The sequence below is a fragment of the Urtica dioica genome, chromosome 5 (genome assembly GCF_054948205.1).
Source record: "Urtica dioica subsp. dioica isolate 48M chromosome 5, U.dioica_male_clone48M_v1_H2, whole genome shotgun sequence".
Taxonomy (NCBI): Eukaryota; Viridiplantae; Streptophyta; class Magnoliopsida; order Rosales; family Urticaceae; genus Urtica; species Urtica dioica.
The window spans coordinates 33,204,098-33,218,704 of record NC_142760.1 but is presented as its reverse complement, the minus strand read 5'-3'; the positions used below and the strand labels follow the sequence as shown (position 1 = coordinate 33,218,704).

Genomic DNA, 14,607 nt, shown 5'->3' with positions numbered 1-14,607 from the left:
TAATTTCGTTAGTAAAGTTGAACTGAAATGTTTAATTTAGTTTAGTTTTAGATTATCGTAATTATTTGAATTGAAATTGAAATGTTTATGTGATTGTTACTTAGTAATTTTGTTAGTAAAGTTGAATTGAAATGTTTAATTTAGTTTAATTTTAGATTATCGTAATTATTTGAATTGAAATTGAAATGTTTATGTGATTGTTACTTAGTAATTTCATTAGTAAAGTTGAACTGAAATGTTTAATTTAGTTTAGTTATAGATTATCGTAATTATTTGAATTGAAATTGAAATGTTTATGTGATTGTTACTTAGTAATTTCGTTAGTAAAGTTGAATTGAAATGTTTAATTTAGTTTAGTTTTATATTATCGTAATTATTTGAATTGAAATTGAAATGTTTATGTGATTGTTACTTAGTAATTTCGTTAGTAAAGTTGAATTGAAATGTTTAATTTAGTTTAGTTTTATATTATCGTAATTATTTGAATTGAAATTTAAATGTTTATGTGATTTAATTAGTTAAGTTAATTTCAAATAACAATTAACGATTAACGATTCACTCTCAAATTAATAACAATTCACTCTAAAACTATTAACGATTCACTCTCAAATTCATAACAATTAACGAAATTCATAACAATTCACTCTAAAACTATTAACGATTCACTCTCAAATTCATAACAATTCACTCTAAATTTCAAATATTAACGATTCACTCTCAATTTTACCTCTCAATTTCCTAATAATTCACTCTTAGAAAATGAATTCTAAAGCTGTCGATGAAGTTCAAGTGCGGGAACTTAATATTTTACGGTTTGAAAATTGTGTGCCTTTCGGGATGATGAAGCCGATAGTTTTAGACAACACCAAAAAAGAGGATGTCTACTTCAGGTTAGGACCCATCAGGAGGAGAGCGTGACCCCCCGCAGATGCCGAGGAAGAAGCGGGGACCAACGACTGGCGTCGTTTCTGCGAGAGCTGGTGCTGGGACCCTGGAGCGAACACAGTTCGCTACGATCAGACTGCGCAGGCGTTCTACCAAGACGTCAGGGAGCAAAATCCGTTGATCGAGACGTTCCAAAACCGATTAGGAAACCTGATCAAGAGTACCATTCCAGTCGACCTCCCAGACTGGAACCATGTGCCTGCGCAGAGTGTGGCGGCTCTTATGAACTCGATTCATAACGAGTATAACTTCGTTTATGAACATCCCGAGAGTGGCGAGCTTGTGCTTGCAGATCCTATTCGCAACGAGATTGATATGGCTATCATTCGCGATGCGAAGAGGATGCCCCGTGGCCAGAAGTCGAGGTTGTCACAGCTCTTCTTCAAGACATTTTGCGGGAGTAAGGATCTCGCTAAAAACGAAACTCCCGAAGGCTATAACCAGGAAGCCTGGTTGAAAGCAATAGAGACGTTCGACTCGCCGGAGCATAAGGTATGAGTTGAACTTCCAATGGTTATTCGAATTTCTTAAAATTAAACTTAACAAATTTATGTCTTGCAGGCGAAATCTCTCCGCAACCGGGAAAATTTGAAGATGAAGAAGACGAAGGCGAGACAAGGGTTGCTTAGTTTTTTTGGTCATCGCTCGAGGAACGTAAGTCTCTTAATATTAATATGCAATATATATGTGATTCATATTTTAATGTTGAAAAATTACAGCGAAAAGAAGATGGGAGTATAGGCTCGGCTTTAGCGATATGGTCAGAAAAACACCATGACGCTAAGGGATCGTGGACGACGGACTTCGCGAAGACGCAATACGTAAGTTAATTTTTTTTATTTACTATATTTAATTACTTTATTTCTTCTTATCTGATAAGTTTTTTGTGGTTTTATTTTGAAGGATCAAGTCACCGCCCAGACGTTAGATATTTTGCGGCAAGCGGAGGAGCAAAACGTCGTGATCTCCCAAGAAGCTGCGGAGATGTACGCGATGCGCGATGTTATGGGAGTGCGCAGAGACTGGGAATTCGGTTTAGGGCCTTCGATCCCAAGGTCATCGTTGGGTGTTGCCCAAACGTTAGATGGAGGCTCGTCAAGTTCGTCATCTCAGACCGATCCATTGGTTGCCGAGATGCGAGCTCAGATGGATGCCCAACAAGCCGAGCTGCAAGTGATGCGGCAACAGATCGCCTTCCTCAGCCAGCAGCACAACCAGCCTCCCACGACTCCTCAACCTCCGCCTGCATCGCAACCAGGTGGGACGGATCAGCAGACGCCAGGTTCCACGCCGGGTTCTACGCCTGGTTCTATGGATTACTTGCGAGACCGTCCTTACGGAAGCGGCGGAACGAGCGGCAGCGCGTCAGGCAGCGGTGGACGAGGACGCGGAAGCGGTTCTCGAAGTTCTGGCAACTTATTCGGTAGAGGAAATTCTACTATCGATAAGTTTTATAGGAAAAAAAAATTAGGAATTCATTTTTTTTCGCTTTTTTTGGAAAGAATTTGTATTTTTAATTAAGAATTCTATTTTCAGAATATTATTTCTAATTCATTTAGAATTTTGTTAATTAATTTTTATTTAATTTTAAATTACTTTTTTAATTTTGTATTTTTTTTAATTTAACAAACATATTCGGTGCGACATTGTCGCACCGAATACCATGGCGCGAACATATTCGGTGCGACAGTGTCGCACCCGATATGTATTTACCCGCCAATTTTATAAAATTTGGCAGGAAAATAACTTGGGCATTAGGTGCGATAAGTCGCACCTGAAAGTGTCGCACCTAAAGGGGGACTTATTAGGTGCGACATGTCGCACCCAATACCTTCTGCGACGGGTTATCCGGTGCGACTCTGTCGCACCTAATAAACTTTTAGGTGCGACATTTGAAGCTTTAGGTGCGACATTCGTCGCACCGGATAACGTATTTTGTCCTAGTGTTTGGACAAAGAAATTAATTGTAATTGGTACACTCAATGCATTGATCAAATACTGATAATAAGTTCTGTCAAACTATAAAATGTCTTTGGCCTTTTCATAGTTCACAGGAATGACACTTTATAATTATCACGCATTTATCATTGCAAGCATGTTGTTATTCGGTCAAACTATGTCTTCCTTTGGGTGGAGCATAATTCGTATGAATAATTTCGCACAAACATCTATACATATAACTTTAATTAAATTAATTTTCCACAACAGAGGCTAGTATTGTTTGAATCAACTCAATTAAAATATACCAGATAAATTTAAATTGATGGTTCAATTAGATTTTAAAAAAAATTAATTTTATATAACTAAAGATGTATACCTTAGTATCTAGTTGTATAAAAACAGCCTAATACAGAAAAAAAGGAAAAAACAAATTTCTTAATATATCCAAATTATGTACTGTTAGGCTGGTTCCACAAAAGCAATTAAAGCAAATTAAAAGCTCTTTATTAGTCTAGGTCACGGTAATAACAAAAAAGGACCAAGGATAAATAAATTCACTGATATATCAAAACATTTAATTTATAATGCTAATAACAATAGCAATAAAAGCAAAATAGAAAAAAAAAACTTAAAAACTAACAGCTCTCGATTTTGTGAGATATATATATCATAGCAGCAAAAAAGGCAAATAAAAGCTGGATTCATTACCGTTACCAACATTAATATCCTATTCCAACCATTTGGAAAGCTTCCTGATAAAGCCTGACGTTTAAAAAAAAAAAGGTCTGACAATAACAATGATAATTAAAGAGTAATAAAGACTCTTTATTGAGTACATATCAGCCTAATAACACAAAACGTCCAAATTTTTTAGAGATTTGTTAACAATCGACTATTTTTTAGGGGACTTTATAATAATACTCAAACTATGAATTTATCAGAGATATAGCCAATATTAAATTAGAGTCCTAAAATACCATTTCCCAATTTCACCCCTCTCTCGCCTCATTTTCCCCCCGAAGAAAAACTGCTTCCCTCGAAACCTCTGTCAAATTCAAAACCTGTCACCCCATTTTCCTCCGGCGCAGCGATCCTCAAGTTCACCCTTCGCCGCCGAACCCTCCTCCCAATCTCCGCCTGCGCCGCCTTACCCTCCTCCCAGACCCCGGGCCATTCCCGTGTGGATCGAGACCGCCATTTGAGCCAGCCATGTCCCCTGGAGGACCAGCCCAGCCGCGCGGCCGAGCCTCGGGACGCCGGAGTCCGGCGGCCTCAGCCCGAGCGCGGTCGAGACGACGCACACGGCGATCGGCACCAGGATGAGATCGTAATACGGATTCTCGTTCCCCGACGTGTCATTCCTCTGGAGGTAGAAGAGAAGAAACTCCTCCGCGAACGCGAAGAGCGCGATCGAGTCGATTAGAAGCGACAGGAGGGGAATCGACTCTGACGATCTGGAGAGGATTCCGGCGACGCTGTGGAGAAGGAACAGAGACGCCACGGCTAGGGTTTGGAGCTGGAGAGCCGAGCCGATTCGGTCGCCGGAGATGAAGCCCTTGTTTACTGGTTCCGATAGACTAATAGTGGGTTCTCATGCCGTGTCTAAGCGTTAACCTTTGTTTGACTTCCCAAGCATAATTGTCGGAGAATACATGCCCAAATTTTTACTTGTCAACTCTTTGCCCGAACCAGGTTTGAGAATTTGAAACCTTTATGTTAGTTTTCTATTTCCTGGAATATCTCTACGATTGCAATTTGAAAGCACACATATTGTAAATTCTTTTTGAGTTTGAGGCTTGAGCAAATGTTGGGAAAATGTCTGAGTAAAAATTATGATAGATCTAGTTTATTTTAATGAGGGGGTCAATATGGATCCGTGTTTTACAGCGAGCGTGTCACAATATCTTATCTCGTGTAGCATCGAATCTTTACTTGAATTTCAATGCACATGGATTTGAGGTTGTGTTGCCGGACAAGGCTACGATGGGACACATCGTGATTCCTTCGGCAGAAGCACTGAGGAACGGAGACGTGAACCTTCTTAAGATAACGGTGCATATTCTGCTGATGAGGGGCTCGAACACAGCGATCATCGCTTCCGACGTGCTGCGAGGTCTCATCCCTCACAACGACCCTCTTCTCAAGAAATGCACCGACCCCATCGATGTCCTATCGATTCCACTGCGCTTGACAGTAAAATGTATTTACTGTTATATTTACCATAGAAACGAGTGATTTATTCAATGGTTAATATGATTTACTGTCGGATTTACTGTCTTCGATTGTTCACGGAAATAATTAGTAAATCGTATTTACTGTTAGATTAACTAGTCCTCATATTTGATACTTTTCGTGTTAGATTAACTAGAAAATGTTATGGTTAATTGTATTTATTATTGTTATTGTTACGGTAAATAAGATTTACTGTTGTTCTTGTTACGATAAATAAGATTTACTATTGTTCTTGTTACGGTAAATAAGATTTACTATTATATTTACCATAGAAACGAATGATTTATTCAATAGTTAATATGATTTACTGTCGGATTTTTAGTCATCGATTGTTAACGGAAATAATTAGTAAATCGTATTTACTGTTGGATTAACTAGTCATATTTACCATAGAATCGAATGATTTACTGAATGGTTAATATGATTTACTGTTGAATAGTTAGTCCTCGATTGTTCACAGAAATAATTAGTAAATCGTATTTACTGTTAGATTAACTAGTCCTCATCTCTGATATTTTTCCTGTTAGATTAACTACAAAATGTTACAGTAAATAAAATTTATTATTTTCTTGTTACGGTAAATAAGATTTACTATTGTTCTTGTTACGGTAAATAAGATTTACTATTATTCTTGTTACGAAAAATAAGATTTAATGTAGTTTTTGTTGTTGTTAATTAGATTTACTAATTTTTTTTGTTATGGATAATATTATTTACTATGATAGTTAATAATATTAACCTAAGGGTATAATTGGAATATTGGAATGTTGTCATGATAAATTGGCTATTTTCTTAAATATGTTAATAGGTTGGTTATAATTTTAAAGTAGGGGTGTCATTTTGGTTAGTTCTTTAATCAGCCCACAAATTTATGCTAATAACGAAAAAAAAACGTAAGAACAGTAGACTCAAAGAGAATGACAAAAAAAAAATGTCCCTTCTTTTATGCTGTTGTTAAAATAGACCAAGGTTTTATCTTGATCAAAAGGTACGTTATTTTTCTTTCTTTTATCAACCAGGATATATATATATATATATATATATATATATATATATATATATATATATATATATATATTATGGAAATTGTTTATAGATGAATGGGGTTTGTTTTATTTTCTCTACCGCCTATATAAATAAAACAAAAATAAAACCATATTGTGTAATATGTATAGGCGGTAGAGAAAATAAAACAAACCCCATTCATCTATAAACAATTTCCATAATGTATATATATATATATATATATATATATATATATATATATATATAGGCGGTAGAGAAAATAAAACAAACCCCATTCATCTATAAACAAAACCATATATTCAAGAACGGCAATATGGAAAAAAAAAATTCCTGAATGATCAAGGAACGCATACAAAAGAATTTTAATCATTCAAGAGACTGAAACCTAATAATCTAACAAACAATGTTTGCTCTGATACCACTTGATGAAAAACTTATATACTGATAATATTTCCCAGAATTAACATGTTATTAGATTATTAAGGATTAAAGAGAATACATGGATCCATCTTGGTCGATCATCACTTGAAGTGGAAAAACTTTGATGATTTGTGATAGGATGAACACGAGCTGGGTGGTACGTGATCTTCTTTTGCAAAATCACTTTATTCCTCCGACGAGAAAACTGAAAGTCTAACTCTCTATGAGAAGAGTATAGACGGTTTTGATTTGCATTGGAGACTATAACCAAGTGTGAGCCTTTACATAATTTTTTAAGAAAACCCATAACTCCATCAATTACTATTATTTAATATCTACTCCTTTATTCCATAACAATTACAAATATTTATCAATATACATTTCCAAATAAAACCAGAAATTAATAGCTATCATAATTATAGAAATATAACAGCTCATTAAAAGGAAATAATTTCCTAACACTTTGGAAGAACTAGAAGACACGAAGAAGGTTCCAAAATCATAACTCGGCAAGAGTACTATGTCTCTCGGGTAAACGAACTCAAGGATGAAATAGTTCGGGCATTGAATCTTGGTGACCCGGTTACGTCTTTGAAAGCTGACCTAAAGGTTTACTTTGCTCAAATTTGTTTATAATTTTGATGAATTTTAGAATCCACCAATCAAATTTTGTGACGAGACTTGATTTAAGAGAATCATGTTTCTACCGCCAAAAAGGTTTTTTTTTTTTCTTTCTTTGAAGTAGGATTCTTGTACAATAACGGGGAAAACATAACATACCTATGAACATTGTCGTTCCTGAGTTTTGTGGGAGGATTGAGATTTACTTTTTATACTCTTTAGTACTAGGAAGCCAATTTGTGACAGCACATCTAAGTTAGATTTGTGAACGACATGAAAGTGTCGTTTTTGCAAATCACATCAGATAGGGGCACATTAGTGAAGAACACCGGTGAGAACAAGAGAATAATTATAAGTCTGATTGAACAAACTATTGAGTTTAGTGTGAAATGTATACTCAACGGTGCATCGGAGGTATGTCTCGGACTTTTTCTATGCAACAATACAGTACTGCTCGTCTTCCCGTGTGACTATATGAGAACAGAGAATTATAAAGCGAGACATATGGATTCAAGACGAGACGACAGTACTGCTCGTCTTGAATCCATATGTCTCGCTTTATAATTCTCTGTTCTCATATAGTCACACGGGACAAAAAGTGTGAAAAAAATGAAAATTAATTCTTATCACAGAGTTGATTGGGAATTTTCCTTGCGTTCCAGTTATGCTTATCATCTACATAAGGAACTTCCAACTAAAATAGTTAGCTCACATGCGGTGGAAATTCTTCTTCTCATCGAGTGAAATAAGGACAATTCCTTCAGTCGGGTATGTTTTGTATTCCTTATGCTTCCAGCCATGTTTATATTCGTGTGCTCAATCGCTTTTCATTAGATAGATTTTTGAGAAATTAAAATGAAATACCACTTCATGCGTATCTGAATATGATATTCCTCATTTTGCTCAGGAAAGTGCATGAATTACAGGTTACTTGGATTCAGGCTTCATGAGAATAAATCTCAAACAAAATCCATCAGACAGGTGGTGGATAAAATTATAGAGGTGATTTGACTTTGAAACAGTAGTTTTCTTTTCCATAAAATTCCATTAGTTATCCTTACCCAGTACGTTGTGTGCTTTATGTTGCTTCTGATCGAGTATCCTAATTCCTCTATATGGAAAAAACCCTATCTTTCTGTACAGATAATGTTATTTACTAATTCTCGACTATGCTTCATGTTTCTTGTCAAAAAGTCAGGTCATTTCTCAATACAATAGCTTTGATGAGTACTCGAAGGTTGTTGATGCATTTGTGGACATCATTCTTGAAAATCAGATGGTAAGAAGGTTCTGACATCTTTGGTTCTTTGATTAAATATTTTTGCAAGTTTTTCTCTGTTGCTTGTCTCTGCAAGAGTATGCATATTATTATTATCCATCATGTATATTTTATTTGGAACAAATATGCAATGGTGATTAAATATATTGGTGCTGTCTTTCTAGATGCACAAATCTAATTTAAAAAAATCCAATCTAAATCTAATGACTCATTAGCAAGATTGTTGAATATCGTTTTAGAAGGAATATCAAAGTGGGTATGCAATAAAGGAACTGATGAAGATGAACAAGCAAGCTTGTAGTCCATCTTGGTGAAGCTTCTTCGCCATCGCAAGCGTATTGAAGACATATTTTCTTTGGTTTGCTTCTCATATCTCATCTTTCGAACAATGCTATGTTTCCAAAGCTTCAGTCACCATAACAAACACATTATCTTTTATTTTATTTATTTTCCTCTGATTTCAGAATCATTTTCTTGAGATCTTAGACGTAATGAAAATGGGACTTGGTTTTCCAATGTGACGTTACATTAGGCTTTGGAAACTCAAGTTTCCCTATCCAGAGTCCCACATCATTTACAAAAGGAAGAAATTAAAGGGAAGTAATACTATATAAAACAGTCAAGGTGCTGTGTTATGCTTTTCAACCCAAGTTCAGTTTAAGTGAAACAGAGTATCTCTTTGAATATTATGCTTCTTATATAACATACAAGAAAACTCAAAACCCATTAAAATCACAATTCTGAACAAGTAAGACTTGAAACACAAAGAGACGAGAAGATCAAAGAACGTAAAGTGAGTTGAACTTCTGATATAGCACACAATTAACAGAAAACCCGACAAATATTTAACAAAAAAATCTAAAGCCCATAAAACTCACAATTCCGAACAAGGCTGAACTTTTTTTTACCTCGGATTCTTGTTCCCCACTTACTTTGTAACACCCTTACAAACCTAAACCAAGTTTTGAAATACCGTTACTAATGCCGTACCGAGACTCAAATTTTGCTGCTATCCCGAGAGATACTAATGGTTTAATGTGGTATCTAGTGAGGAAAATGATAAACTTTACCGATGCAGTTACCGTTACCGACATGGTAAAGCGACAAATACCGTATTTACCGAAAGGTATCCAGTGAACAATAATTATAAAAAGATATATATATATATATATATATATATATATATATATATATTTTAATAATACTATTATTTGTAATTAAATAGTATTAAGTTTTAATATATTATATTTCCATATTAAAATTAAGATTAAATGATCACATATAATATAGATATTATGTTTGATGAGTTAGATATTAAAACCACAGTTCTAAATGTCGACGAAAGTCGACGAAATTCGGCGGCGGCGCCGCTGCCGGGACGTTAGCGGCTGACGAAGACGTTGTTTTTCGTTTCTTTGTTGAATGTCGTTCGGCATTCGTCGAAACGACGTGGCGTTTCGCTCCAAAAGGATCGCGGCCGACGAAGACGTTTTTTTTCGTTTCTAAATGTTGTTTTTTTCTTCAGTTTGAAGACTTTAAAGCTTAGTTTTTTTTTGGAAAAAATGGTGGTGGAAGAAGAAGAAGAAGGAGAGAGAGAGAGAGAGAGAGAGAGAGAGAGAGAGAGAGAGAGAGAGGTGACAGTGACATACAATATTATATTAAGCATTTTATTTTAATTATGCTTGCCCACTTTTTTTTGAAAACCGGGGGCCGATCACATTCTCTCTCTCTCTCTCCCTCTCTCTCTCTCTCAATGTCACGACCTGCTACGACGAGTCGCGACGCTTACCAGCTCAAAACCATTTACTAAAACTCGTAAAAATTTTGAACTTTTAAACACGACACACACACACACACACACACACACACACACACACACACACATATATATATATATATAGTACCTTAAGTGTCAAAATACGAGAAATATGTGAGACGTCTCGTTTTGTTTCATACTAGTTTGAAATATTTACATATATATACTTCCAGGTCTGAAATAGTTTTAGAATAAAGGTTTCTCATCGGTCGGGCCCGTATGTACAATCGTCACTTCCACAGTCACCGCCCTACTTAACTGTCCATGAGACACTTACCTACAATACAATTAAACTCATGAGCAATGGCTCAGCAAGTAGATAATTTGTATAAACTACAAAATAATGAATGTACACAATAATACTTATCGATCATGACACCTCAACTCTATAATCCCATATGTCCTTACTCATAAGGAAAATAAATAAATAAACTTTTAACATCAATCCATGCACGAGTAACCTTAATTTAGTTTCTATTCTTGTCATAACCTAGGGCCCATCTAGAATCTCTTTCAAATAACTTCAATATAAATGAGATCCGCAGTCTCATCCTATGATCGATAAAATTTATATCGTATCGAGTGCTCGAGTTTCTTTGTCTCATTTAGCGCACCAACAATTATTAAAGGTAGGATCCGCACAGTCCTTTCATATCAGTCGACACAAGCGGGATCCGCAGTCCCTTCATAACCAATACTAATGGGATCCACAGTCCCCTTTACTCATGTAACAATCATATAATCTCATAAAGTGTCAGTTACTATCTCACGGCGTGGTTACGTTAATCACGTAATTAGTGTAAACAAGCAAGCATGTAACTATGACTCGTCTAACAATTCCATAACATAGCCCACAACTATTTCATTCAAAATTTACGGCGTGGCTGCGCATACCACGTCGTAACATACGAAGTTAAATTGTATTGTAGAAGATTATCTACTTACCCGGATTCCAAAGTTGCGAAATAAGCCAAGCAGTATTTCACGGTGGCTCGATCTTACTTGAACAACCTTTAAGAATAAGGAGATTAAGAGTTAATCACTCTTCCTAGTTGCCTCATAAAAGAAAACTAATTCTTATGATTAGGCATCTTGTATTATTAAGCAACGACAAACTAACACAATCAAATTTCTGAACCAAGTGATCTCAGATCAACTTACCAACTCGGCACTTCCAAAATCAATTAATGTCAGCAAACTCGCTGATTCGAACCACCATCACAAGATGTAACATAACTTGTGCTAGACAAATCTAAATCCAACAATTCCGGTTTCATTACAAAGGTAGATTCCGTAGCTTTCCAACGATATATTATAACCATGATTTGAATCAGATTTACTACCTGAAAAACAGTTTGTAAATTGGATTTACAGTTTCCGAAATCCTATTTTTCACAGCTCTGCATCACTGTTTTAAAAAAATCATAACTAATTCTATACTCAGCCAATCTGCAAGTTCTTTAACTTTCTGGAAAACTCATAAAGTCTACTTTCTAGGAAAAATAGCAGCTTAAACCATTTCAGTTCATACCAGTCTGTGTACGTCCATGTTCTCAGACTGTGCAGCTGAGAAGAAAAACAAAATTACCAGAAATAATAACTTATTCCCGAGTTCAAGAACAACTTACCAACAATCAAACACAAATTCGAAATCCCAATATTCTGTAACCTCTAATTCACACTCTAAAACAACTTCAAGATAAGAAATTTCTGACTTTCCTACCTCGTGAAGGAAACGAATTCCGACGACGTGAAGAACAAACTCCAATCACTCGCTCTCTCTCTTTCTCTCTCTCTCTCTCTCCCTCTTTTTCTCTCAAGCTTCACCCTTCTGCGTTTTTTTTTTTTTTTTTTTTTCTATTTCCACAATGATCAGAGCGAATGAAGGAAAGTGGAAGAGATAAGGCTTGCTTAGGCGGTTTGGAAGAGATAAGGACGGGAAATTTATTGAAGAGTCCCTTATTTCTTTTGACTCTTCTAACCACACCAACAAACTCTAATTGGTTGCAATTTGATCCATATTCTCTCAAGATTTTGTATTCCTTCTTTTCCTTTGCCTTTAAACACAAAAGTACTCAGAACTTTCTAATTGGTCCTTTCCTATCTCAACATGACATTAACCGTAATTTATTTACATATGATTTAACAAAAAGTTCGGCTCTCACACTCAATTGGTGGACACAATCAACCAACAATTAAAGGTTAACATATGACTCATATCAATAGAAGATTATATAAATACACATATATATCAATACAATATTATATAAAAATAATTTAAATGAAAATTTCAAGATGAACGTGTATATACACTAGAAAAAGAAACATATATAGCATTACGTATAAGTCTATATATTAGATCTATAGATATTATTATAACTTCAAATTTAATTATCATGTAAATTACAAAGTTAAAAAATTAAAAGATGTATATATGTATGTATTTATATATTTTATTATAATGTGCAACATTATTTCCGTTCGATTTTTCATCGGCGTGTCGATTTTCCATGGAAAACGGCATTTGAAAACGGTATATCAGTTGTTTTTTTCTACATTTTTTCCGTTCGGTTTTCCGTCGGCATGACGATTTTCCATAAATCAGGAGGTTCAAAACGACGTCGAAAACGGCATTTCAAATCTTGATTAAAACTCAAATATTATTTTTATATTATATAATTTATTCTTTATAATCTAAATATTTATGTATATTATAAATTGAGAGCAGACCAGCACTCTCGAGTTGGGCACTAACGTATTTTTATTAGTAAGGATATTTCTTTTATAATAAAATACTACACATATTTTGTGGTATGACTGAGAGTATTCTCAGTCAGATCTCCCGCCTAAGAATCGTCAATATTATTTTTAAATATTCTTTATAATCTAAATAATAAATGAAAGAAATAAAAAAAAAATAAAAAATAAAAGAACAAAGGCCAACAAACGTATATGGCGTGTATCAGGACATTTTCAACATACGCGTCTATGACCTTGACAATACTGTGTACATTGTAGTTTGAAGTTAAAAATATTAGGGTGTTATAAATTTGAAGCAAAAAATAAGTCATAAAATTAGAATGTAGCCAACGTTTGCAAACGTTTAGGAAAATAGTCAATGATAATTATATTTGACTTAAATATCCTCATGAACATTCTATAATTAACAAAAAAAAAAGTAAATAATTTACAAAATTCGACAATTAATGACAATGAGTATATTTTTGAAGCTCTCCTAGCCACAAATCCGTAGGCTTTGGAATCACTCAATTTCGAGTTCATATGGAGAAGATATGGATTTTTGAAGTTTTGATGAAAAAAAAAGAAAAAAAACTGCTGCTTTAAACAAAGGACAAAATGGAAAATTCAAATGGATTATTCAAGTGTCACCTCATTTGTTTGGCTATTTTTCTATAAATTTTCAAACGTTGGTTATATCTCAAACGTTAAGTTTATAATGATTTAACTAAGTTACAAATTTCAAAATAATAAAGGTAGACAAGAGTCTCACATCGTTTACAAAGGGAAGAAATTAAAGGGAAATAACACTATATAAAACGACCAATGTGTTGTGCAAGAATAGTATTTGGGCCACTTATGTGAACTAGAAAATGGGCTATAAGTAAAACAATTATATTTTTTGGCCCAAAGCAATTCTTTTTAAGTTATTGGTGGTGAATGGTTCAAAAACGGGCCGGTTTACCCCGGTTTTCTCGAAATATAATGGTTTTGTTTGAACCACAACCGGGAAGAGCCAAAAATCGGGTTTCCGACCAATTTTTGATTTCTCCAGTATTTCAATAGTTGACCCAAACCGAGAAATGAAAATTGGCTTCTTTAATATCGTGGATCAAAGACAGCGTATAGATAGAGCGCTTTGCCACATAATCAAGAACGTTAATAAAAAAAACGACACAATTAAGACGGCAGCTAGTACGATAAATGAATTTATCAAACGACATGAAGTTGACAATGTGAAATCGACACAATTACCAATGCACGAATGTGCATGACAGAGCCCTCTTATTTTTTTTATATAACTTTTTTTTATATAATATTTTCTAAAATTTATTCAAATAAACAATAAGATATGTTAATGTTCTTAGCGCTATTTTATAAGTAATAGAACAAATTTAAATATATGTAAATCCTTTTTTTCCTCGAGTCACCCAAATCCGTTGCCTGTCCTAGCATAACATCCCATTTTGAGGAACATTGCCAGTTAGGTCATCCTTCTCTCTCACTATTAAAACAATTATTTCCTCTGTTTCATAATGTGTCTTCTTTGGATTGTGACTCGTGTCAATTTGCTAAACACCATCATCTT

The 14,607-nt window shown here is 34.7% G+C and overlaps 2 long non-coding RNA genes across 3 annotated transcripts; one reads left to right on the top strand and one right to left on the bottom strand.

The window, feature by feature from the left end:
- Nucleotides 1-7,716: 7,716 nt before the first annotated feature.
- On the top strand, nt 7,717-8,980 carry LOC149397977 (uncharacterized). 2 transcript variants are annotated; one of them, XR_016297277.1, is made up of 4 exons: nt 7,717-7,953; nt 8,112-8,187; nt 8,384-8,464; nt 8,704-8,980. It is a non-coding gene; the product is annotated as an uncharacterized LOC149397977 (long non-coding RNA). The 2 variants fall into 2 exon arrangements; XR_016297278.1 differs by having other exon boundaries at nt 8,093-8,187.
- A 1,413-nt stretch (nt 8,981-10,393) lies between these two features.
- On the bottom strand, nt 10,394-12,168 carry LOC149397976 (uncharacterized). The gene is made up of 3 exons (XR_016297150.1): nt 12,004-12,168; nt 11,226-11,291; nt 10,394-10,557 (listed from the first exon to the last, which is right to left on the bottom strand). It is a non-coding gene; the product is annotated as an uncharacterized LOC149397976 (long non-coding RNA).
- Between the last annotated feature and the right edge of the window lie 2,439 nt (nt 12,169-14,607).